Here is a 26,690-nt window from a genome sequence, read left to right as displayed (position 1 = left end):
CCCTATATCCATCCTGATCAACCGAACTATTACTGAAGCCACTATTCCCTCTTCCTGGAAGATTTCTTATATCATTCCTCTTCATAAAGGAGGTACCTCCACTGAAATATCTAACTACAGACCAATAGCAATCCTGTCTCCAATAGCAAAAATCATGGAAAGATGTGTTCACAAACAACTCCTTCACTACTTAACCCTTAATCGACTCTTATCTAACTCCCAACATGGTTTCCGCCCCTACCATAGTACTACCACTGCCCTCCTTTCCTTTATTGACTCCATTAATAACAATCGTAACAACAAACTAATATCCTCCTCTTTCTTGACCTATCAAAAGCGTCGACATGGTCAATCACCAACTCCTACTTAATACCCTAGAAAGTCTATATCTTAGCACCCTGCACTAAGCTGGTTTAATGCACTCACTGGTAGGCAACAAGCTGTCCTATGGCAAGATAAACTATCAGGCCTGCTCTCAAACACCATTGGTGTTCCTCAGGGTTCCATTCTTGGTCTCTCTTTTCCATCTTCATAAATAACCTGCACTCAGTCATCCCAAATCCACCTGCATACAATATGCTGATGACTCCACCCTGATCTGCTGCTGTCTCCTGTTCAGAACTCCAAACTACTACTCAACTCTGTTTTACTTTAGTTGAGAAATGGTTCACTGACTTGAAACTCCTACTTAACCCAACAAAAACTAAATTACTCCTATTCTTCCCCAATGCCAATACACCCTTGGCAATGAACTCCCAAATACTAACATTACACCTTTTCACATTAAATCCATAAACGGAACCATCATAGCCCCTGTTGCCAGTACCAAATTACTAGGTGTTACCATTGACTACAAGCTAAAATTTGACATCCACATTACCCAAACCATCAAATCGGTTAACAAAAAACTTGGATCCATGTACAGAATAAAACACTTCTTAACCCCCTTGACCAAACTAACTATTGCCCTGACGCATCTCCTCTCCACCTTACTATATGCTTCCCCAGTCTTTTCCTTCCTCAATAAACGTGAACTTAACATGCTCTCTCTTGCTTATAACCATATTGCTAGATTTATAACAGGTTCCACATATCGCACCCACCACTGCCTTAACCTCAGGAAACTCGGTTGGTTGGAACTACCCAATCTTCTCAAACTTAATCAACTCACTGAAGCCTTTAAAATAATCCACTATCCCGACAGAACTCCCTCATTGTGTAGTATTTTGACCCCTACTCCAACCTTAACTCCCTTAGATCAGCCAATCACGCCCAGATCTTAACTACTAAAGCTAAGAACTCGGGTGGTGATGCCCTGTATGCCAACTCCATTGGAAAGCCCTGGAACTCCCTGCCTAACACCCTTAGACTCATGACCTCACATCAACAGTTCAAAACAACCTCAAAAGCCATCTTAAGCTACAATGGTTATGCCCATGCACAGAACCCGACTAACTTATCAAATCTCCTGTACCCATAATTTGCCCTGATAAGTTAGTTCCTAGACCATTATTCTCATTGTGTTTATCCTACAACACTAGTTTGTTTAACCTGTAGCTTTGCTACTTGTGCTTATATTAAGTCAATGTTATTTTCTATTCTTATATTGTAAATGTAACTTGCTCTCCTCATGTGTTGCTTTTATGTTGGAGCTTTTCTCCCCGGGCCTCTACTGAAAAGGGATATGTATCCAGCTGGACTAGCCCGGTCAACAAATGTAAAATAAATAAATAATAAATAAATAGTACAGTTTTGTACCTACCATAAATGTAGATGTCCGAACAGGATAGCATCTGCAGTCAGGATTACCCACCCTCCTTCCCCTCTGTGGTACTCCTAGGGTATTTACCCTCCTATTAGCTAGCTGGGGGGGAGTCTCTTATGGTGTATTTGTTTGTATATATGTACATACATGCTTATTTTTTGTGTTTGCCTTCTACTTTTTTGGAAACATTGGCATTTATCCAAAATTTAACTTTCCAAGAGGGCAACTGGCATCTGGGGCAAGAAACACTGAGGAAAATGGTGTCGGCTGATGCCTTTATACCCGAAGACCAGCAGAGATGACGTCGGGTGAAGTGCGACATCAGCGGCCGGACCCAGACTTTGAATCCGGCCGATCAAGGGCTGCCTGACGACAGGACAACCCATTTGTTATGACTGCAGATGCTATCCTGTTCGGACATCTACATTTATGGTAGGTACAAAACTGTACTTTGTGTGATCTTGGAGTTAGTATATATAAAGGGTGGGTGGTACAGGGGGACTTGCCTCCAGCAAAAATGTAGAAAGTAATAATTGTTTGTTTTCTTGAACATTCGCTCATATGAATGTTCTAAACTGATCACTATTTATAGGGTCACTCATAGGAATGTTTACTGTTTCATGACACACTTGCTTATATATATATATATATGTGTGTGTGTGTAGGTGAATCTCTTGGGAATTATAGAAAGCATTTGATAGGATCATAGGAGATTGGGGGGCTGGGTGGTGCAGTGGTTAGCGTTGCCGCCTCACAGCAAGAGGTTCTCTGGTTCGATCCTCGGCTGGGGTGCTTTCTGTGTGGAGTCGGCATGTCCTCCCAGTGGTCGCATGGGTTTCCTCCCACATCCCAAAGACTTGCTGTAGGTGGATTGGACACTCTAAATTGGCCCTAGGCATGAGTGCGTGCATGTGTGTGCCTTCTGTGGAAGGTTGGGCGCTGGGCTGGCAACTCAACACCGTAAAACTCCACTGCCTATCATGAGTGGACAGGTGATCTGCTGTGGTGACCCCTAACCAGGAAAAGTCGAAAGAAGAAGAATCATAGGAGATTACTAAGCCATCGACCCGGAGGTCATTTTAAGCCTAGACATTTCATCCCAATGTAATACCATATAAATACTTTTCAGTACCCAAGATGCATTTAGTGATGACTGCCCATGTCCAGGAGGCTTGTGGGCTCTATCCCCAGTAAGAATTTATGGTGTCCCCTCCACTCATCCAGGTTCCTCTTGAACAGTGTCACAGAGGTGCTCTTTTCACAGAGGCAGCAGTCGCTGGGAGATGAATCTATCCCTCCAGCATGTCCTATTTAAGTCACAGGGTAGCCCTAGTCCTGTTTCATTTACAGATCTGTCCCTCCAGCATGTTCTGTTTGTCACAGTGCAGCCCTAGTCCTGTTTCATTTACAGATATGCAGTAAGTTAATTAGTTTTGGGCCATGGATTGCTCTGTAGTCCAGGCAAAAGTCTCCTCTAAAAAGTCTATATGATATGGAGTATAGTGACCGGGACTTTAGTCAGTCTGTGTAAGGGACATGCTGGAGCCCCTTGGTCTTTTTTGTTAGAAACCTCTGAGGTCTCTCTAGTTGTTGCAGCTGCTTAGTACGGTACATGCCAAAGGGGGCATTATCCTCAATTATGGACCGGATAAGTGCCGAGTATAGGGGGGGGTTATAACTTCTTTTACGCTCAAGGCAATGCCTTTATTAATCAAGTGTGCTATGTAGAAAGCTTTCTGCACTACAGTAGACACGTGGTGGTCGAAGTTAAAGTTGCAGTCAACTTGTGAACCCAGGTCCCTTACCACTTCATGGATACATATGGTATTGTTGTTGATTTGATAGTGTGAGGAGAGATTGTTTGTGCTGAAGGGAATGATGATGCATTTCTTTGCATTCAGTTTGAGACCGTAACTAATACACCAGTCATTGGTCTGTCTGAGACCCTCCTGAAGTATACTGACATAATTTGGGGATTCAGTGATTGCATCTAGTTTGCAGATGACTGCAAACTTGGTCAGCCATGACCCCTTAGTTTTGACCTGAACTTCTGAGAAGTATTTACCAAATGGTAGGGGGCCCAGCACTGACCCCTGTGGCAACCCACTGCTGGTTGATGTGGAGTCACCCACTTTGATAGTGTGTGTCCAGTTTGTGAGCTTTTTGGCAACCCATCTTACAGCGAAGTGGTTTACATTCAGTTTGCTAAGAGTATTAGTAATGCCTGAATGTGGGATTGTGTCAAAAGCCTTTGCCAGGTCGAGATATTGCTGTGTGCAGAGATTTGCCCTCATCAGTGGCCTTGGTCACATTTTCATAAAATTCCACCAGACTTAACAGGCAGGATCTGCCCTTCACAGAGCCAAATTGGGTAAGAACCAGGATTTGGAGGTCACCTATGTCTTTATTTATAAGGTCCATAATGATATGTTCCGTGGCCTTAGGGATGAGGCTGGTCAGGCTTATAGGTCTGTAATTCCCCGGGTCTGTTGCTAGGCCACCTTTTTGGAGGGAAATAACTGTTGCTGTTCTCCATTCCACAGGAACAAAGCCTGTTATTAGGCTGTGATTGAAAAGGGTACTCACTGGTGATGCTAGTTCATGTTTTAGCCTGTTTAGAAGACAGCCTGGGATGTTGTCTGGTCCCACAGAGGCTGTGTCTTTTGCCTTGGACAAGGCTTTGAGGACCTGCTGTTCATGTATGTAAGGTGGGTGGGTGGGGAGTTTGGAGGAAGATTTGTTGTAAGTTAGGAGAGGCTAAGGGAGTGAAATTTTCTCTAAACCTATCCACTAGCAGGTTTGCTGTCTCTGTGGGGTCCATGTGTGTGATACTGTTGGCCATTAGCTCTGCACATACTTGGATCTCACCCCTTAGGTTATGTATGTAGCTGTAAAAGGCCTTATGTTCGTCCTTGGCTGTACTTACTAAATTTCTCTCAAAGAAGCCCTTGGAGGATTTGATAAGTTGTCTTATTTGCCTGTTGAGGCTGAGGAGGGTGCTTTTCCATTTTTGGGGCCTTACCTTTGTTTTCTTGGACAGCAACTTTTTACATTTATTGTAAAGTTTGTTGATGCTGGATGTCCACTATGGCAGCTTGTTTTTGTTGGGGAGCTGGCTTTGATTCTTTCTGGTATGGCTGAGTTTATACACTTATGCAAGTGATTCTACAGGGCTTTAGTGCGAGCTTCGGCATAATTACCACTTCCACCTTGGGGTGGAGCTTGGAATGCATTTATACATTCACCTAGGAGGGTATAGTTTGCCTTGGTGAAGTTATTTCGTCTGATTTCACCCTTTGTGAGTTCTTGTGTTAGTGCTAGCTCAAAGGTGACTGATTTGTGGTCAGTTTTAACTAATGAGGGTCCGACAGTTGTGGCACTGCATCTCTTTGACATGTTTATGAGGACCAGATCCAGAATGTTTGTTCCCTTGTTGGGGTATGGGCAGTTTGTTCCAGGGAATTTGAATTAACAAAGTCAAGGAACTTTTGTACTAGCGAGTTAGGGCTAGTGTAGGTTTCCCAGTTGATGGTGGGATAATTGAAATCCCCCCCCTAACCAGTGTGTTTGGTAAAATTTGGATTGTCTTCAGTTTGGTCAAGTAGGCTTCATGGGCAACGTGACCCATAGAGGGGATCCATAACTGGCTATGACTTGAATGGGGGCCTTATCCACTGTAACCTGGACCTGGAGTAACTCAATGGAGTTATCCTGCCTATCTAGACAGGAGGTGAATTTTTCTCTAATATAGATTGAAACACCGCCTCCTTAAGTTTTCACACTTTCATTTTACCGTCTAAAGGTGTGGAAGGCATTGTGGCCTCGCAAGGCCAGGGTACTTTCTAAGGCCCTGAACCAAGTTTCTTTGACTGCACAGACATCTACATCTTCTATTAATAGAAGTACTTCCAGAGAGTGTGGTTTGTGGTTTAAGCTCCTAGCATTTAGCAGCATTTAATGTCGAATGCAAAACATTTACAAAATCCTTTAGAACATTCGCCCCCTGCACCACCTTAGTAATACCTACTAACTCTAACCTTAACCTGCCCCTAACCTGACGCCTTATCCTGGAAAAACCCTTTCCATAACAGTACCACTGCACAAGACAAGTCAGACACACAAAACATACAAATGCACAACACACGTTTCATCTGTCTTCCTTACTTAACCCTAACCCACAAATATACACACACACACACACACACATATGCACACTCTCTCTCTCTCTCTGCCCTCACCTGCAAACACACGCGCATACATCCACCCCTAATATAACTATATTTATGTATTTCTGCAAAACACAGATGTTCGATAATAACTATCATTTTGCAAAACTCCACCTCCTCTTCTGCTTTGAACCTTTACATCTGATAAAGTATAGTAGGACCCACATGTGTAGTATGAGTATAGGCACATGCAGTCACCCAAAAAATGAGTTGGGTACGTATCTCTGCAACAGGGTTTGTTTAGTGTATATGTAAATAAATCTATGAACAAGACATTTTGGTTGTCTCACGAAGGTCATTAAATAACCCAGTTTTGTTTGTACAGCTGATGTGCAGACATCTTTCCATTGAAATTTGTGTACCATCTGACACAGTGAGAGCTTAGGTACATGCTGTTTACTTAATTCTCTTGCTTTGTCTCTCACTGGTGCCTGTAAACATCCCTATCACAAATTCGTCTCTAGCACATGCAACAAGAAGGCTTGGGGTTTCATTTAGATGCTTTAATACATAGAAACACATCAGGATGGATAACAGCATCTTTAAATATGAACAAACTAGTTAACAGACCGACCTTACATACATGCTTACATCTCAACAGCTAACTACAAAATGGCAGTGCTCAGTATTTATACACATGTTCTTCGTGTTTCACTGTTGCAGTCATCACATCTGGGTTATCTGCCTGCAGGTAGCCCTCAGTCGGCCTGAATACCAGAGACTTGGGATTTCTGCGTCAGATGCAGTCGCTTCTTCCATGACATCAGGTCATCAGAGGTATAACACATGCAGCCGACGTCATTACATCAGTCTTTCTTAACCGTGCGGTGCCCGAAGCAGAAGCAGTTTGCAAGTGCCGGTCGGCCGTCTCTTGAAATTTTCGTTTTTCGAGTTTCAGACCTGGAGTCTTCTAAAAGATAAATACCCCGTTGGAGATCCTTTTTTCTTGCTCTAACCGATGTCCGAAAAAAATTAATAATTGTCTTGCCTGTGGAAAGCAAATACCTCACAAAGATTTTCATTCTTACTGCATCACCTGTCTAGGCCCATTCCATGACGTCCCTCGCTGTCGGTTTTGTGCCTTGTTCAACGCCTGAACTATTTGTTGTTGGCTATTTTTGTCACTAAATTCTTTCACTGTAGATCTCCATATTCCGAAATGGCTTCGGTAAACCATCTGACTACCGATCTTATGAAAAAACGAAAGGATAAAGACAGAGACAGACCGCATAGGTCCACAACTGCCGACGATGCTACCGCTAAGCTAGTCGCCAGTACACAGTGAGGCGCTTTCACAGCCCGATACCCGCTGCTACAGATTCGCAGGCTTCTACTGTGACCCATTCGGAGTCCGGTATGCCGCAAAATGCTTCTTCGACTATGGAACCTGCGGATGTCTCTACCTTGGATGGGTCCGTAGCCGCTGTGCAGGCACCGGCTTCTGAGTTTGTTTTCAGGCCTTCCGATTTTCATATTAAACTGACGACTTCATTTCAAACCAAAAATACCAGATTTCTCAGGCCTAGTGTTCGCACTACGCCTAGGAAACCGACTGCCAAAGCGCATTCTAAGGCCCACATGCCACAAAAACAAATGCTTAGAATGGCTGAAGACCTCATTACTTTAATTAGGGGAAGTCAGCCTTCCCCCTCAAAAAGACCAAAAACTGATTTTCCTTCTGATTCTTCAGATCAGGAGTCTGATAACTCTGATCCTTCTGATTACCAGGACATATCCTTATCTACCTATGAGGATTCTGATGCAGAGGATTCCATTCCTTCAGCTTCCCCTACAGAAGATTTTTCTTTTGGCGAAACCCTGCATACCCTTAGAGAGCATTTCCGCTGGGAGAGCCAGGATTACTCTCAGTCCAAAAAAGAGACTCAGGGAATTTTTAAACTTGCCTCAACACAGGCCTCTAGCTATCCCTCCTATTCTAGAAATTGTAGATGATGTCTTCTTGGAATCCAGCCTTACCCCTGATACTCTGCCTCCAGCTCTCAGGAAACCTGACCGGTACTACAGAGTACCTGACTCCCACAAATTCCTCTTTACGAATCCCACTGTGGATCCAGAGACCATTACCCAGGGACCTAAAGGCATTAAGGCTACAAATGCCAGAAATCCTACCCCTTCAGACAGGGATTCTAGGGCTTTAGACAGATGGGGTAAGAAGATATACACCTCTGCTACTCTTTCCATTAGGGCTTTAAATTGCCAGTTTCATATGTTAAAGTATCAGCAGCATATTACGGAGCTAATTAAACAGAAAATTATGTTGATTCCTGATTGTGCAGAACACAAAGATTTACAACAGTTAATGCATTCTGCTAACCAAGTTGGTAAACATACTTTGCAATGTGGATTTGATGCCTTAAAAGCATCTTGCAGGGCTGCTGTCACTGGGTCTGTTCTTAGAAGGCATGCTTGGTTTAAGGAACAAAACTTGCCAGATCATGTCAGAGCAAAACTAGATGCACCATTAAACCAAGAGCATTTATTTGGCAATAAAGCAGAAGAAGTCCTCAAAAGGATGGAGGAAAAAGCTAAATCTATGCAAACTGTTAAAGATTTCTTACAAGTACAGCCAACTAGATTCAGTAGGCATTGGCTTTCTAAAAACTGGTCTTTTCCAGTCCCTCCCAGGCCTTCTCAGTCCAAACCCAGGGGCAGCAGACCACCAAGACTACAGTCTCAGGTTACCCACAGATCTAAGCAATGGAGTGCTCCCACATCCAAAACAGGGAGTAGAAAGCTGCCATCCTATGGTAAAATCTCACAATGACTTATCCTTAACTCTTCCAAGCCTTGCCCAAGTACTTGCACCTTTAGGAGGGAAACTTGCCCTGCATGCCAAAAACTGGGAGTACATTACCCAGGACAGATGCATCTTACCAAGGATAAACCATAGTTTACCAAGGATACAGATTCCACTTCCATTCACTCCCAACCCTAAGTGGATGGCCAGACCCCCCCCCCCCAAACCAGTAGCCAGAGGCCCAAAAGCAGATACTTTCTGTTCTCAGTATCAAGGCTATTCAACCTGTCCCAGCAGAACAAAGGGACAAGGCTTTTATTCCAGGCTGTATCTGGTACCAGAAAAGAAAACTCTTGGCATCCTATCCTGGATCTGTCTATTCTCAACACCTTTCTGGTGGTTCAAAAATTCAAAATGCTAACTTTCCAACAACTGCTTCCTATGCTAGCCAAGGACTCCTGGCTAGCAACACTAAACTTAAAAGAAGTTTATCTGCACATCCCCATAAGGGAATATTGCAGGAAATAACCTACATTTCAGAGCAGGCTTCATGCTCCATCAGTTCTCTACACTTCCCTTTGGCTTATCTACTGCGCCCAGGGCATTCACAAAGTGCCTAGCTCCAGCCATTGCATATTGCAGGCAGAGAAGAATTCAAATTTACCCATACTTGGACGATTGCCTGATTCAGGCAGACAGTCAGGAATTGCTACTACAGCACCTGACATTTGTAAAGAGACTTCTAACTTCACTGGGGTACACCATCAACGAAAAGAAATCATATCTGGTACCCAGCCAACAGACTGTATTCCTGGGAGCAAGCTTGAACACAACTTCCCAGATGGCATTCCTCACTCCAGAAAAACAAATTTATTTGACAAACTACTTCAATCTTCTGGCCACCAAAACCCGCCTATCTGCAAAGTAAATACTGCAAGCCCTAGGGTTCATGGCCTCTTGCATTCTACTAATTCCATATGCAAGGCTGCATATGAGGAAACTTCAGTGGTACCTAAAAAGTCTCTGGTGTCAACATTCTCAGGACCTGGAAACAATGATTCCTGTCATTCCTTGCCTAAGGACCGAGTTCCCTTGGTGGGCAGAAGCCTGCAGCCACAACAAGGGACTCACTTTCACTCTACCCCCTGCCACCCAAACCTTAACAGACACATCAGACTATGCATGGGTAGCTCACATGGCAGGGCAATGCATTCAGGGCAAATGGAGCCCAAAGCAAATGCACCTGCATAACAATCAAAAAGAAATGTTAGCTGTACAAGAATGCTCTGACAGCCTTCAAAGGCCTTATTCTTCCAGAACAACTGTTGGCAAAGACAGACAACAACACAGTTATGTGGTACATAAACAAGCAGGGGGGGACCCATTCCTACCCACTCTGCAGATTAGTCCTGGCTCTGTGGAACACAGCCTCGAGCAACCAAGTGCACCTGCAAGCTCAATTCCTGCCAGGCAAACTAAATTCACTGGCAGACTTAAGCAGAAATCTCATGGACCCACACGAGTGGAAACTGGAACCCAAAATATTCAGGCTTTTGAAGAACAGGTGGGGGGCACCAGAGGTGGACCTCTTTGCTTCCCCTCAGAACTATCTATTGAGCAAATATTGCACCGTAATTCCCCACAGTCAAGCTTGGAAAGTGGATTCCCTGTCCTTTACCTGGAAAAGCCTCTCAATCTATGCCTTTCCCCCTTTGTCCCTCCTCTCGAAGGTTCTACTAAAGATCAAACAGGACAAACCATGGATAATCCTGATTGCACCAGACTGGTCACGCCAGCACTAGTACCCTTTTTTGTGCAGTCTGACAGTAGTGCCACCATGGCACCTGCCTCAGACCCCTCCCCTGCTGTCCCAGCAGTAGGGCCAGATTTTGCACCCTCAGCTACAGACCCTGAACCTAGCAGCCTGGCTCATCCCCTGAACTCATCACCAGCAACCTTAAGTAAGCAGGTGCCGGATGTCATTCTTCAGACAAGGAGGCCTAGTACTAGAAAATCCTATTCGGAAAAGTGGAAAAGATACTGTTCCTGTAGCCAGTCTCAGGGAAGGGACACAACTGTGCCCAGCTTACCTCATATACTAGATTACTTAACGGAAATGCTCCACAAAGGCCTATCTTTTTCTTCAATTAAGATTCATGCCTCTGCCATCTCAGCTCATTATAATACTGAGCCACCTGTCTTCTCTCACCCTCTGGTCAAACAGTTCCTGAGATGAGCTAAAAATGTAAGAGCCCCACCCCCCACCCCAGGAAAGCTCCTACCCCAGTCTGGGACCTTAACTTTGTATTGGAAAAGCTCACACTCCCCCTTTGAACCTGCTGCTACAGCAGAGTTAATTAATCTCATGGAAAACAACTTTACTTTTAGCTATCACTTCAACAAGAAGAGTGTCTGAATTGCAGGCCTTTATTTCGTGGAACCCTTCATTATCTTCCATGCGGACGGGGTTTCCCTCAGTACTAACCCATCATTTATGCCCAAGTTGGTATCTAGTGGGCTTTAAACCAATCCATTCATTTGCCAACTTTTTTTCTAATCCTCAGAATAAAGGGGAAAGGGTCCTGCACTCCCTGGACGTGCACAGACAGCTTAGGTTCTATCTGGACAGGACTAAGCCTCTTAGAAAATCTGACCAGCTGCTAGTCAGCTTTGCTGCAGGGGCAGAGGGCAAGGCCATTTCAAAGCAAACCATTTCTAAATGGATAGCACACTGCATCCATTTCTGCTACAAATACCATGGGAAACGTACCCCACAGGGGATCAGAACACATTCCACTTGGGCTACATCAATCTCTACAGCATTTCTCAGGAGAGTCCCTACCAGGGACATCCTGAATGCTGCATACTGGAGCACTGTACACACTTTCACCAAGCATTACCACTTGCCTATCTATTCTAAATCCAGAGCTGGATTTGCCACAGCAGTCTTACAAGGCCTGATTGCCAGCCCTAATGCTTCTTAACGACCTCCACCCATCCTCAGCTTTGGGAGTAAACCCAAATGTGATGACTGCAACAGTGAAACACAAAGAACATAGTACAGTTGTGTACACTTACCATAAATGTAGATGTTCGAGTGTATTCACTGTTGAATTCCTGGTTACCCTCCCTCCAGCCCCGTGACTTCTCTTTACTTCTGCCTTTCCTTTTTGTTTGGAATTTTTTACATCATTGGTATTTGCTTTCTGCTGGGGGTGTTCCATACCATGTAATTGCTTCCTATTTTGGGGGCTCCTGACATCTGGGGCAAGAAAAACTGATGTAATGGTGTCGGCTGCATATTTTATACCCCTGACGACCTGACATCATGGAAGAAGCCACAGCATCCGATGCAGAAATCCCAAGACTCTGGTATTCAGGCCGACTGAGGGCCACCTGCAGGCAGATAACCCAAATGTGATGACTGCAACAGTGAATACACTCGAACATCTACATTTATGGTAAGTGTACACAACTGTACTTTGTGAAAGCCCTTGGATAAGCTTCTTAAAGGTACATACACATATATTGATCTATATCCTCCCTCTTAAGATTGCCCTTTATGCAAAACAATGTTAGAGATAGACATGCATTACTATGTACATTAGGAACAAAACACAATGTTCATGTCCATGTTGCTTCGTATCTGTTACAGGGTTTAGAAATTCGACCATATCTCATAGCATAACAGTTGGGACCAAATTTAGCAACAGGGACAGTCTGCAGTGTACAACTCGTATCAGGAACTTCTGGATTCGTCACAAGAACAGGAATGTCCTCTGGAACTTTCTCTTTAATTGGAATACTGGACAATTCACTCTGAGCTAGAGTCTTTCTCTCAGGATGTCTGCTGTGATATAGACTTGGACACCGGTCTCAAATATTTCCGATTCTGCCTAAACATTGTTCCTTCTGATTCCACAATGTATGATCTTGGCTCTGGACCAGTATTCTTCACAACACCAGTCAGATGATAACCTCTGGATGTGTGCATCCTTACCACTCCTCCCGCTTGGAAAGGATTGAATGGTTTACTGGTCTTATCATAGTAGGACATCTGGGTTAAAACAGATTGGCTTTCACTAACCTGTTCTTAACACATAGAACCAAGAATTGACTACTGATGGGTATTGTAGTTCTGGTTTGTCTCGACAGAAGTGTCTGAGCAGGTGAACCAAGATGTTTATCATGAGGAACATTTCTGAGATTCAAAAGATTCAGGAAAGCATTATGGTTGTCTCTTTTTGACTTTTCAAATAATTGCTTTGCACTTTGAATTGCACGTTCTGCCAAACCATTTGACTGCGGGTACTCTGAACTACTTGTGACATGAGAAAAGTCCCATTCTTCAGCAAATCTTTTGAACTATTAGCTTGTAAACTGCGTGCCATTGTCAGAAATATCTTTGTGCGGACTACCATGAGCAGCAAAATGACACTTCATCTTAGTAATGGCTGTACTGGATGCTAGGTTAGGAAGTAGGTCAATCTCGAACCAGTTGGAGTAAGAGTCTGCTGACTCCAATTAATGTTGACTATTCCACTCAAAAATGTCAGGCTACTGTCGACCAAGGTAGTTCCAGAATCTGGTAACCTGAAGTGCTTCCTTCTGTTAATGAGGCTTTCTACTATTACACACTGAACAAGGTGAAAGTGCTGCCTCAATGTCTTGTGACATAGAAGACCAAAATGCTAACCCTCTTGCCCTTCTTTTGGTAGATTCGGTTCCTGGATGACCACAATACAAAATAGTAATGTACTCTTGTTGCAAGAACTTTGGAACAATTACTTTTGGACCTTTCATTATGATACCTTTGCCAGACAAAATGCCATCTCTGTATGGAAAATAAGGCTGCACTTGAGGTAAACTAGATTGCTTTGAAGGCCATCCTTGATTGATAAAGTGGTTGAGCCTCTGCAAAACTGGATCTGTGGCTGTGTGATCTCTTAGCTCATCAAGATGTGTGGAAGAAAAATTTCTCACTTCCATGACTTCAAAATCAAACTTCTCATTCTCATGCTGTTCTGTGGTATTTCTGGGGGATGTGGACAGTATATCAGCAAGTTAAAGAAGTTTACCTTTCTTGTAGACACGATTGAAATTGTACTTTTGCAGTGTCAGCATCATACATTGCAGTCTGGGTAGAGTTGAATGTATTAGCTTTCTCAAAATAGTGACTAATGGTTGGTGGTCCGTTTCGATCTGGATAGGTCTACCGTAAACAAAATTATGGAACTTCGAGCATGCAAACACAATTGCCAAAAGCTCTTTCTCAATCTGAGCATACTGCATCTCAGTGTGGGTAAGAGAGAGTTCTTGATGCACAGGCAACAGGTTGATCTTCTTGTAAAATGACTGCACCAAGAACAAATTTCGAAACCTCACAGGAAGGTGTAATTGACTTGTGAACATCATAGTATCTGAGTGTAGGTGGACTAGCAATTCTCTGTTTCAGGACATCAAATGCTGTTTGGTGTTGCTCTAACCAAGACCAGGATACATCTTTACGTGTCAGCTCTAAGTGGTGCTGAAAGTTGTCTCAAGTGTGGAATGAACTTGCCTAGGTAGCTAACCATGCCAAGAAAACGTTGCAGGGCTTGAACATTGTCTGGAGCTGGCATCTCGAGAATGGCTGTTTGCTTTGAAGGGTCTGGCCATAGACCTGTACTCATAAATAAATAAATGATCAACACAAGCAACTTCTTGTAGCCTGAATTTGCGTTTGTGTGGGTTGAGCTTAAAATTCACCTGGCATGTCCTTTCTAGAACTTTTCTGAGGTTTCTGCCATGTTCTGCTTCATCACAACCTCCGACTAGTATGTCGTCTACTGTAATAGCACAAGGATACCCAGAAAAAATTTGCTCCCTTACACATTGAAAAACTTCACTTGCAGAATTTATCCCAAATGGAATGCTCAAAAATCTGTACCTGACAAACAGAATACTGAAAGTGGTGAACAATGAGGATTTCTTGTCAAGCTGAATTTGCCAAAATGAACTGTTTGCATCTAAAACAAAAAAAAAATAGTGGCATTTGGCATCAAGACTAACATCTTCAGTTGTGCGCATTGGATGACGAGGTATTTTTAGTGCTTTGTTCAAATCTTATGGATCAATACATATTCTGATGTCATCTGAACTTTTCTTATGAGCTACCACCATGGAAGATATCCATTCATTTGGAGTTTCAGTTGACAAATCACACCTTGTCGCACCATGTTATCTAACTCGGTCTTGATTTTGTCCTGCATGGCTATTGGAACTTTACATGCTGGCCTGATAACTGGACTGACCGCTGGGTCTAACTTCATGGAGTACACAACTGGAAGTTTGCCTAATTTGTCTTGGAACAGATCAGCATAGGTAGAAAAAATGTGATGGGCAAAATTAGAGTAGTGGTCTTTTAAGCTAACATGGTGGACTTCCTTATTAAATAAAAGCAGTCCCATTTTCAAACTGTCTCTGAGCCCTAATAATGACTGTACATGCATACCGACCACATAAAATAACAAGTTGTAGCTTCTTCCAGCAGAGTAACACGAAAGCACTACTGAGCCTTTGGTTTGAATTTCTTCACCTCCATAAGCAACAAGCTTTGCACACCTTGACAAATCAAGCCTTTCATCTTTACACACTCTAGCAAATGTTTCTGCAGACATAACATTGCACTTGGAACCTGTGTCAACTTTGACCTCTGTAGGTTTTCCATTTATCTGAACATTATAAAGTACTTCATTCTTCGCCCTTAAATCTGCTGCATTGACCATTTCATGAAGCACTGACACACCATCAACATAAAGAGTAGACTTGCCACTGTCTGTAACTGATCAATTTGTTTCTTAAAATGTTCTCTTGTAATAAAAGAATGTGGGCCTTTTGATTTACAGAATCTTTTGAAGTGATTCAGTGTATTAAATTTGTGGCATTATTGACCAAAAGCTAAACATTTCTCCTTTTTAGATTTATGACTTCCACCATAAATATGACAGTTAGCAATGAAACTATGTTAGGGTCCATGCTTTAAGTTTGCTGACTCACTCTTATGCTTCAGTGAGACTGTGCGAACTCTGGAATTTGCTAGAAAGCCCTGGGATTTACCAGTGAGTGTTGCAGTGGCTACAGTTGCTGCCATGTGCTTGGGCCTGTTTCTTTTAGCCATGTGCTGCATATTATCAACATGAGCTTTATCACTGTGCCTTCTAGAGCTATTCTCATTTGTATGCATATTTGCATGTTTTTCTGTGATCTTGTATATCTTACAAATCTCAGTGGCCTTATTCAAAGTTAAATCACTGTCACAAAGCAAATCTTTCTTATAACATCATCTTTTATACCACACACAAGTGTGTCTTCTATCAACTCATCCCTTAAATCATCAAATCTTCATGTTTTAGCTTTATTTTTCAGGTCAGTTATATATGTTGCAAAAGTTTCGCCAGGCTTTTGATCCCTTGTATAAAATAAGTGCCGTTCTATTCTAACATTTGTCTGGGAGTTACACATTTCCTCTAAATTTACGTTTTAAGCACTCTGGGTCCTGTCTTGACTCAGCTGGTACAAGAATATGACTGTTTTCCCCCTCTCCTCTATAAACAGCAGGTGCATACACAAATGAGCGTTCCCTTTCTATGGCGTCTGACCCAGCTAAATTAAGTAGAATAAATACCTTTGTATGGTCATCTTTATCAGAAAATGCAGCCTATATGAAAATGTCGTACTCTTGCATACACAAATGAGCGTTCCCTTTCTGTGGCGTCTGACCCAGCTAAATTAAGTAGAATAAATACCTTTGTATGGTCATCTTTATCAGAAAATGCAGCCTGTATGAAAATGTCGTACTCTTGCTCAAACACGCTCCAGTTCTCAGCAATATTACTGTCAAATACAATTGCACTGGGTTTTTGAAATCTTGTCTGCCATGCCCTCAAAGTGTACACAAGCACACTCAGAATATGGCTTTTGTAATTATTTATAAACAAACTGTTCTGTGAGCTTGTAACAACATTCAAATGCACAATAAATTCTGTGAAATACTTCAAGAAATATGCTCTGTAATGGCTGTACTTTGCGAAATATGCCCTCTAATGGTTGTACTTTGTGAAATATGCCTTGTAATGACTGTACTTTTGTGAAATAGCTTTACTGTAACCCTACACAAACATGCAAACACTTTATACACTTCTAATAACTTGAATATATTTGCTTAATATGAAAAATACAGATTCTCAAAGCAGGTATTGAAAAATGTGGTTGTTTCTTTTTTTTTTATTCGTTTTATGCAATTCAGACTTTATTTCAAACATTTTCCATAGTAATTTGAATGCTTTTATCAATGTCTTACATATCAGTTAATGCAAATGTTATTTAGAATGTTCTGTAAGCCCCGTTTCATATTATACGAAAAGAAGTAGTGCTGAGCAAGTTTTAATATGTGAAATTCATTTCGACCTGTTTTGTGAAGTATGCACATTTTTGGGATGATCCACTCCTGTATATTCCTCCAGCTCTGAGGAATGCCTCTGGTCATTTTAGCCAAGCCGTTATCTAGCTTTAATCGGATATGCCGATTCTGACTGCATGTCCTTTAGATATGCCGTTTCTGACACCATGTCCATTAGACATGCCACTTCTGGCACCGTGTCGCTCGTTCGTCTCTAACATATACAACAAGAAGGCTTGGTGTTTCATTTAGATCCTTTAATACATAGAAATACATCAGGATGGATAACTGCATCTTTAAATACAAATGAACTAGTTAACAGACAGACATTGCATACATGTATGCTTACATCTCAACAGCTAACTGCAAACTGGCAGTCAAACTTGCACATGCTAAGTATTTGTACACTTACACAAGCCCTTGGATAGCTTCTTAAAGGTATATACACATGTATATATTGATCTGCAGTCCCTTTCTGTTCATACTAATTCTGTTGTGTTCCATGCTGCTTCACTTAAATTTGTGTACTGTGATTCTGCTTGCTCCCTATGCATGCCTGCCTTTGAGACAAAGTAGAACATTACTTTAAGTGTCATTTCTGTGATGTAAAGGGCTAAAGCACTAACCGTGACCCACAGGACCTGTTTTGAGTAGTAGGATGGGCAATGGAGGAGATATTGAAGAAAGGTGGAATGGCCTGTGTGCATTTAAGGAAAAGGAAGTATCAAGATGCACTGCTGTACTGACTCTTATAGGAGACAGGAGAAGGTCTCGCAGTAGTATGGTGCATAATGTACAGTTGGTCATCCCAAGCAGTAAGGAGGAAGTACAATAAATTACATATTCCATGTAACCAAAGGACTGTAGACACTGCAGCAGTTGAATCCAATTTTATTCCACAAGACAATAAAAACTTCAGGTTAAGTGCTTTCTTCCCACTTAATAGTGGACTTCATCAGAACAAAATAAACTTCCCTATCCAGCCATTTTATGTACACATTACTCCAGCCATTAAATACCTTACATTAACACAATCAATTATTTAAAGCAATAGCCTACATAGGCAATCCGTATAAATGTGAATGAAAAACATTTTTTACATATAAAATTCACATATACAAACTCACAAGTTAAAACAGTAATAATTTTACATAATGAAATATATATATATATATATATATATATATATATATATATATATATATATATCCTAGCCCAAAAATTTCTTCAATTTTAAAACACTAGAAATGCTAACATTTTCATTAATACCTGGGTGTTGAGTTGCATCAAGCTGCAACTGCCATTTAAGTTCACAAATGTCCAGGTGTGTAGCCAACATTTTCCCTTGTATGTCTTTAATAAATTGTTGTACAATAAGAAATTTAAAATTATGACTAGCAAACTCTTGTTTATGTCTACTAAGCGCATTAGTCAATTTTCATTTCCTAATGTCCACAAGGTGTTCATATATCCTGTCCTTTAGACATCTACTAGATGTCCTTCAAGGATGCATCTGCAGTCATCACATATGAGTTGTCCTGCCTCAGGCAGCCCATCGGTCGGCCGGATTCCAAAGTCTGGGTCCGGCGTCGGCTGATGTCGCCCTCTCCCCGACGTCAGAGCGCCTGGGGTATAAAAATGTCAGCCGACGCCATCTTCCTCAGTCTTTCTTGCCGCGTGGTGCCCGAAGCAGAAGCAGTTCGCAAGTGCAGGTCGGCCAGCTCCTGTAATTCAGCTAAACCGAAGACTTCAAAAGCTAAGTACCCCGTTGGGGACTCTTTCTTGCCTCAGCCGATGTCAGATAAAATTAATAATTGCTTAACTTGTGGGAAACAAATACCTCATAAGTACCTTGCCTAGGCCCAGACCACGACGTCTCAGCCTGTTCCGCCTGTGCTTCCTTCAACCGACGCACTCTAAGACGTCGGGTGGAGTTTGCAGAGGAATTTTTTGGGGCTAGTTTTGCTTACAATATGCCGTCGGAGACTCCGACTTCACATTTAATAAAGAAACGGAAGGACAAGGACCGACACACGCGGTCCGCGGATTTGGCTGAAACCACGGCCAGGCCTACCGCGAGTGTCTCGGTCTCGGCTGAAACCGAGTCCTTGGTACTTCCGTCCACCGAAACCGTACAACCGACAACCTCGGCCCCGGAGGCCACTACTGTATCGGTTATTGAATCTCCATTGGAATCTGGTGTCTAGGAACCTTCCGACACCATTCCCTTAGACAAAACTACACCAGCACGTGGTGCAGCCAGGCCTCCTGCATCCATGTCTATTAAGGCATTCTCAAGGGCTAAAGCTGCTAAACACTCAAAATCTATGCCTCCCAGGGTTATCCCTCAGGGACCCACTACAGGTTCTCAGATCCTTAGTCTAGCAGAGGACCTTATTTCATTAATTAGGGGCTCTCGGCCTCATCCGGACAGGGGCTCTCAACCTCCTACAGATAAAAGGCCCAGGGTTGAGCCCTCTGATCCCCTCTCCTCAGATGAGGCCTCTGATGGCTCTGCTCTCTCAGACTACCAGGAGGAGGCTTTTTCGGCCTACGAGGATTCTTATGCAGAGGAATCTATCCCTTCGGCCTCCCCTCCTGAAGAGCTGTCTTTTGGGGAAACTCTGCACACTGAGGGAGCATTTCCAATGGCAGGGCCAGGAATTCTCTGATTCCAGGAAGAGATTAAGGACCTTCCTGCATTTGCCTCAGCATAGACCTTTGGCTATTTCCCCCTGTTTTGAATGTCATTGATGATGTGTACTCTGAGTCTAGCACAACCACTGACACTCTCCCTCCGGCTCATGCCAAACCCGATAGGTATTACAGGGTCCCGGAATCACATCTTCTTCTTTACAAGGTCCACTCTGCTGATCCAGAAACTATTTCCCAGGGCCCTAAAGGGGTTGCAGCTGTCACTACTAAAAATCAACTCCCCTCTGAAAGGGAGTCCAGGGCTTTAGAGCGATGGGGTAAAAAAGTGTATACTTCTGCTACCCTTTCTGTGAGGGCTTTAAACTGTCAATTTCATATGATTCAGTACCAAGAGTATTTGTTAGATGAATTGCATAAAAAACTGTCTTCTCCTGAACCCCTAGATCGCAAATCACTTCAGGATCTGGTACATAACTCTCAACAGGTTAGCAACCATTTCTTGCAGTGTGGTTATGATGCATTGGAAGCTTCATGTAGGTCAGCTATGACAGGCGCAGTCATACATAGGCATGCTTGACAGAAGGAACAATCTCTGCCAGACCATGTTAAAGCAAAGCTTCTGGATGCTCCACTGGAAAAGCAAAAGTTATTTGGCTCCACTGCTCAGGAGGTCTTAAAGAAATTTGAAGAAAAGGCAAAATCTGTACAAACAGTCAAAGGTTTTATGCAAGTCCAACCACCAAGATTCAGCAGAAATTGGCCTTCCAAGAACTGGTCCTTTCCAGACACAGAGAGATTTCAGAGAGGCAAGAACAGGCGTGCCAGAGGTAGAGGGCAAGCTAGAGGCTCGCAGCCTCCCAACCAGAGAGGTAGTGCAAGGCCTACAACTGCTGCACAAGGACAGACTCAATGACTTTACTTTGACACCGCCAACCAGGGCTCAATTGGAAGCACCTTTGGGCGGAAAGCTTTCCTTATTTTCAGAAAATTGGCACATTATTACAAGGGACAAATGGACACTACAAATAATAGACAAAGGATACAGGTTCCATTTCCACACATTACCGAAAAGAAAAGGCATGCCAGACCTGCCACCAAATCAAAGGGCAGAGGCTTTGAAACAAATCTCCAACTTAATGCAAATGAAAGCAATAGAAAAGGTTCCTCTCTCAGATCAAGGCCAAGGATTTTATTCCAGACTCTTCCTTGTTCCAAGAAAATAAAAGCAATGGAGGCCTATTCTCGACTTGTCCGCACTAAATACTTATCTCATTGTGCCAAAATTCAAAATGCTGACTCTACAGCAACTCCTTCCCATGCTGGGCAAGGGATCTTGGCTGGTAACTCTGGATCTCAAGGAGGCATACCTGCATGTCCCTATCAGACAAAGCTGCAGAAGACACCTCAGATTTCTTGCAGGTTCAGAGCATTATCAATTCTCAGCATTGCCCTTTGGCTTATCTACTGCACCCAGAGTATTCACGAAATGCCTGGCATCAGTAATTGCTCACTGCAGACTTCAGGGGATGCAAATATACCCGTATCTGGACGACTGCCTTATACAAGCGGACAGCCAACAAATTTTGGTAAAACACTTGAATTATGCCATCTACCTACTTCAGGCCTTGGGATATACAGTCAACATTCACAAGTCAAGACTTGTACCATCCCAAAGAATAACTTTTCTGGGTGCGAATCTAGACACAACCACCCAAATGGCTTTCCTCACAGAAGAAAAACAAAATCAACTACCGGATTACTTCAAAAACCTGTCAAGACAAACTCAGCTGACTGCAAGGAAAATCCTGCAGGCCCTGGGTTACATGGCTTCTTGCATTCTTCTGATTCCTCAAGCAAGGCTACATATGAGGAAACTACAATGGTACCTAAGGAGATTATGGACTCAGCACAGTCACAGCTTGGAAACTTTGATACCACTCATCCCATGCCTTCAAACGAATTTCTGTGGTGGGCTCAAGCAAGCCAGTCAAACAGGGGTCTGCCCTTCAGCAAACCAATAGCCAGCCAAACCATTACAACGGACGCTTCAGACCACGGATGGGGAGCGCACATGGAGGGAAGGTGCATTCAAGGACTATGGTCACAAAAAGAGCTACGCATGCACATAAACCAAAAGGAAATGCTGGCAGTGATACATGCAATCAAGGCCTTCAAGTTATTTCTACATCAAGGCCACCTGCTAATAAGGACAGACAACACTACAGTTATGTGGTACATAAACAAGCAAGGAGGCACCCATTCCTACCCTCTTTGCAGACTGGCAATGAATCTATGGGAACTTTCCTTGACACTCAATATACAGCTGCAATCCCAGTTTGTGCCAGGAAAGGACAATATACTGGCGGACAGCTTAAGCAGGAACATCATGGATGCACACGAATGGATGCTGCACCCAGACATCTTCCATCAGATAACACAATCATGGGGGAGACCGGAAATAGACCTCTTTGCCTCCCCACACAATCATCAGCTGGAGAAATTCTGCTCAAGGACATACCACCCACAAGCATGGAAAGTGGGCGCCCTCTCTTTCAGCTGGAGAACTCTAACAGTGTATGCATTCCCACCTCTTCCATTAATGACCAAGGTCTTACTGAAGATCAGGGCAGAGCAGCCAAGAGTGATTCTGATAGCTCCGGACTGGCCAAGACAGCATTGGTACCCATTGCTAAAGAGCATGTCACGGACAAAACCATGGCTTCTTCCACAATGGCCGCTTCTCCTGACACAGCACAATTACAAAACTCTGCATTCTAACCTGAAAACATTACAACTAGCTGCCTGGAAAATACCTTGACTCTTCTCCAGGATAAGCTATCCAAGAGAGTGAGGGATATCATCATGGAAGTTCGCAGGCCTTCCACAAGAAAGGCATACTCAGCAAAATGGAAAAGATTTCACACCTGGAGCACCTCAAAGGACCTAGATGCAACAGTTATGAACATGGCACATATCCTGGAATATTTGGCAGAAATGCTCCACAATGGCCTGTCTTACTCTTCCATTAAAATTCATGCTTCAGCAATTTCAGCAGAGTACAATACTGATCCACCTGTCTTCTCTCATCCTCTCCTAAGACAGTTTCTAAGAGGAATTAAAAACATTAATCCCCCAAGGAATCCACCAGTGCCTACTTGGGACCTCCCTTTGAACCAGCAGCATCTGCTGAACTACAGTTCCTGTCCTGGAAGACTGCTTTCCTTCTGGCCATAACCTCAGCAAGAAGAGTATCTGAGTTACAGGCCCTCATGGCAGTGCAGCCATTTCTTATCTTTCATCAAGACAGAGTTTCTTTGAGAACCAATCCTTCATTCATGCCAAAGGTGGTATCCAGGGTCTCATTAAACCAAGCTATTCACCTGCCTACCTTCTTTCCAAATCCACAAAACAAAGGGGAAAAGCTTCTGCACACCCTGGACATACACAGACAGTTGTGCTACTACTTGAACAGAACTAAAAGTAACAGAAAAACTGACCAGCTGTTTGTAGCATATGCTGCTAGTGCACAAGGAAAAGTAATTTCAAAACAGACAATTTCTAAATGGATAGGAAACTGCATTCGTTTTTGTTACTCCTTTCATGGAAAGTCTGTGCCAGCTAACATTAGACATCATTCGACCAGAGCCACAGCCACCTCCACAGCCTTCTTAAGAGGGGTGGCTACCAAGGACATTTTAGAAGCTGCTACATGGAGCTCCGTGCATACATTTTCCAAGCATTACAATTTACCTTTATATTCCAGATCCAGAGCAGGCTTTGCTACAGCAGTCTTGCAGGGCATTTTAGCTACACCATCCTTTACATAGATCCTCCACCCCCAGATTGGCTATGGTATTCTACCCATATGTGATGACTGCAGATGCATCCTTGAAGGACATAGTACAGTTTTGTACCTACCATAAATGTAGATGTCCGATAGGTATGCATCTGCAGTCAGGTTTACCCTCCCTCCTTCCCCTCTGTGGTATTTATTGGGTACTTATCCCTCTCATAGCTTGCTGGGGTTATCTATTATGGTGTATTTGTTTTATATATATATATATATATATATATATATATATATATATATATATATATATATATTTTTATGCATATATATATATATATATATATATCTGTGCATGTTTGGAATTTATTGTATTCCTCCAAATTTAGCCATCCTTAGAGGGCACCTGGCATCTGGGGCAAGAAAAACTGAGGAAGATGGCGTCAGCTGACGCTTTTATACCCCAGGCGCTCTGACGTCGGGGAGAGGGCGACATCAGCCGACGCCGGACCCAGACTTTGGAATCCGGCCGACCGAAGGGCTGCTTGAGGCAGGACAACCCATATGTGATGACTGCAGATGCATACCTATCGGACATCTACATTTATGGTAGGTACAAAACTGTACTTTTTTCCTATATAGAACTTGCTGCATTCTTGACAACACTACATTTGTGCTATTACAATTAAAATGACCTCTAAAATATATTTTCTTCCATTCAAAATATAAAATTCACCTGTTTCCAAAATATAGGGGCAATAAGAACACATACCACACTTAAAGTTACCTGACTTTCTATTAACTGGTCTACTTCTATGGAAGCTTTCTAAAATGTTTTAAAAGATCTGCCCTTTCTACACACTATTTTGGTGTTTTTCACCACTTTTTGGGCCCTGATTTGATCAAACTGTAGAATTTCCCAGTTCTTGCTAATAGCCTCAACCACATAGTCAGAATCCAAATTGTATGTCGTAATAAAACGTAACCCTGCCCGTTCTCTTGCTACTTTATCCCTTTTCACATTGTCATTAATCCATTTCCTGTATATCCCAATAATGGTTGGTACATACCGTCTTGTTTTTTCACAACTTCTTCTCTGACATTGTTCAAACGTGTTTCTGGGTAACCTCTCTTGGCAAACATTCCCATTATAAATTTTACCTCCTCCACAAAATCACATTCTCTAGTAACCATCCTGGCTGCCCATACCAACTGTCCTTTCACAATGCACTTTTTCTGATGGTACGGGTGCCAACTTCCAAATTCCAAGTAGGAATTTGAAAACGTGGATTTCCTGTAAATCATTGAAGTCATATGATTTGCTTCAGTACATATTCTCAAGTCCACATCTAAATATGAAATATTTGTTTTACTATAAGTATGTGAACTTTAAAAATTCTACTGTCATATTTATGTAAGCCAATAATTTATTCAGTTGGGTCTCTGCCCCTTTCCACGCTAAAAAAAAAAAAGTCATCCAAAAATCGAGTGTAATACATAATATACTGCCAATATTCATTTGCCATTACAAACTCTTGCTCCCAGTAAGACAGGACATAGTTGGCAAAAATGGGGGCACATGCCGCCCCCATTGCCACACCCATAATCTGCCTGTAGTATTGTCTTTCAAAATACACAAAATTGTTTCTTAAAACCACCTCCATCAGGGTAATGAATTTGTTCACTTGATCTTGATCATATATTCTGGTTTTAAAAAGCTGGACTTCCAACCAACTTAAACCTTGCTCATGGGGTATCATAGAAAAAAGATTACATACATCAATGGTGACTAATGTCACATCCTCCCCTATTTCAGTTTTATTTAAATTTTATTAAAATTTTCTAAAAATTGCCACAAATCCTTACATATATAGGGGAACAACTTTAACCCTTTCTGAAGTTGGATATCTAAATATTTACTTATAAAACATGTTTTGGAGCACTTGCCATCAACTATACGCCTAAATTTAAAATCTTTTAAACCCTTATGAATCTTGGGTATTCCAAAAATATTAGATATCATAGGGTATTCATTTCTCATATATTGATATTCGTCTTTGTCTCTTTGCCCCAGAAACAACATGTCTTCAAGTAATAGGTCCACTCTTTTTTATTAGTAATATGAATCTCATTAATGGAACTTTCTTCATATGTACCATCCATTAACAATATGTTCATACCATTGGAGTAATCACCCCTATCCATAATTACAATACTATTACCCTTATCAGGTTTCATTATTCAAATGTCCCCATCATTTGCTAATTCAAATAAAAGTACTTGCTCGTCTTTACTCAAGTTCATATTATATTGACAATATGCCCTCTTGTGAATTCTTCTTATAGCCCTTTCACACATTTTTTCATACATTCCTATCAAATTATTAACAGGTGGATTAAATACACTTGGCTTGCTACATATGCAGGTGGATTGCCTGTGTAAGCTATTGCTTTAAATAATTTATTGTGTTAATGTAAGGTATTTAATGGGTGGAGTAATGTGTATAGAAAAAGGCTGGATAGGGAAGTTTATTTTGTTCTGATGAAGTCCCCTATTAAGTGGGAAGAAAGCGCTTAAAGTGAAGTCTTTATGGTCTTGTGGAATAAAATTGATCATAACCACTACCAGTAACAGCAGAATTGAGCAACTGTGTCAATAACAGGCTGAAAGTTTTTTTTTTTTTTTTTGGGGGGGGGGGGGGCAATATTCATACTATTAGATCGTAGTGACATAGGTTAGTACTAGGCTAGCTGCCCTTGCAGGCCATTTTAAGCATAGCTAATTTCCCTCCAAAGGTGAGAATCAAACCCTATACTTTGTGTAACCATTATGCTAAATCCCAAGTCTTTTGTGGTACTAAAAACTAAAGAGAGACACACTAATGTGGTGTGGTGTTGTATGATGTGGTGGAGAGAGGGAGAAAGAGAGTCCCTGAGTTTTGGGCAGGATCTCCAGTGGTGGACTTCCAGAATTGCATAGTTTACCATCTGTTGTGGTATAATTGTGAAAAGTACGTGAAGAATGTTATTATTATGTGCTAGTGTCTCTCAGTTTTATAT

General features: G+C 42.2%; 1 protein-coding gene across 2 annotated transcripts in view; it reads left to right on the top strand.

Moving 5' to 3' along the window:
• Window positions 1-26,690, top strand: part of SLC39A13 (solute carrier family 39 member 13) — a 584,382-nt gene that overhangs the window by 230,188 nt on the left and 327,504 nt on the right. The gene's annotated exons all lie outside the window — the stretch shown is intronic.

The sequence above is a fragment of the Protopterus annectens genome, chromosome 9.part0 (assembly GCF_019279795.1).
Source record: "Protopterus annectens isolate FY-2018-M chromosome 9.part0, PAN1.0, whole genome shotgun sequence".
Lineage (NCBI taxonomy): Eukaryota > Metazoa > Chordata > Ceratodontiformes > Protopteridae > Protopterus > Protopterus annectens.
The sequence above is the reverse complement of the archived record's forward strand: the minus strand, read 5'-3'. Positions and strand labels throughout refer to the sequence as shown.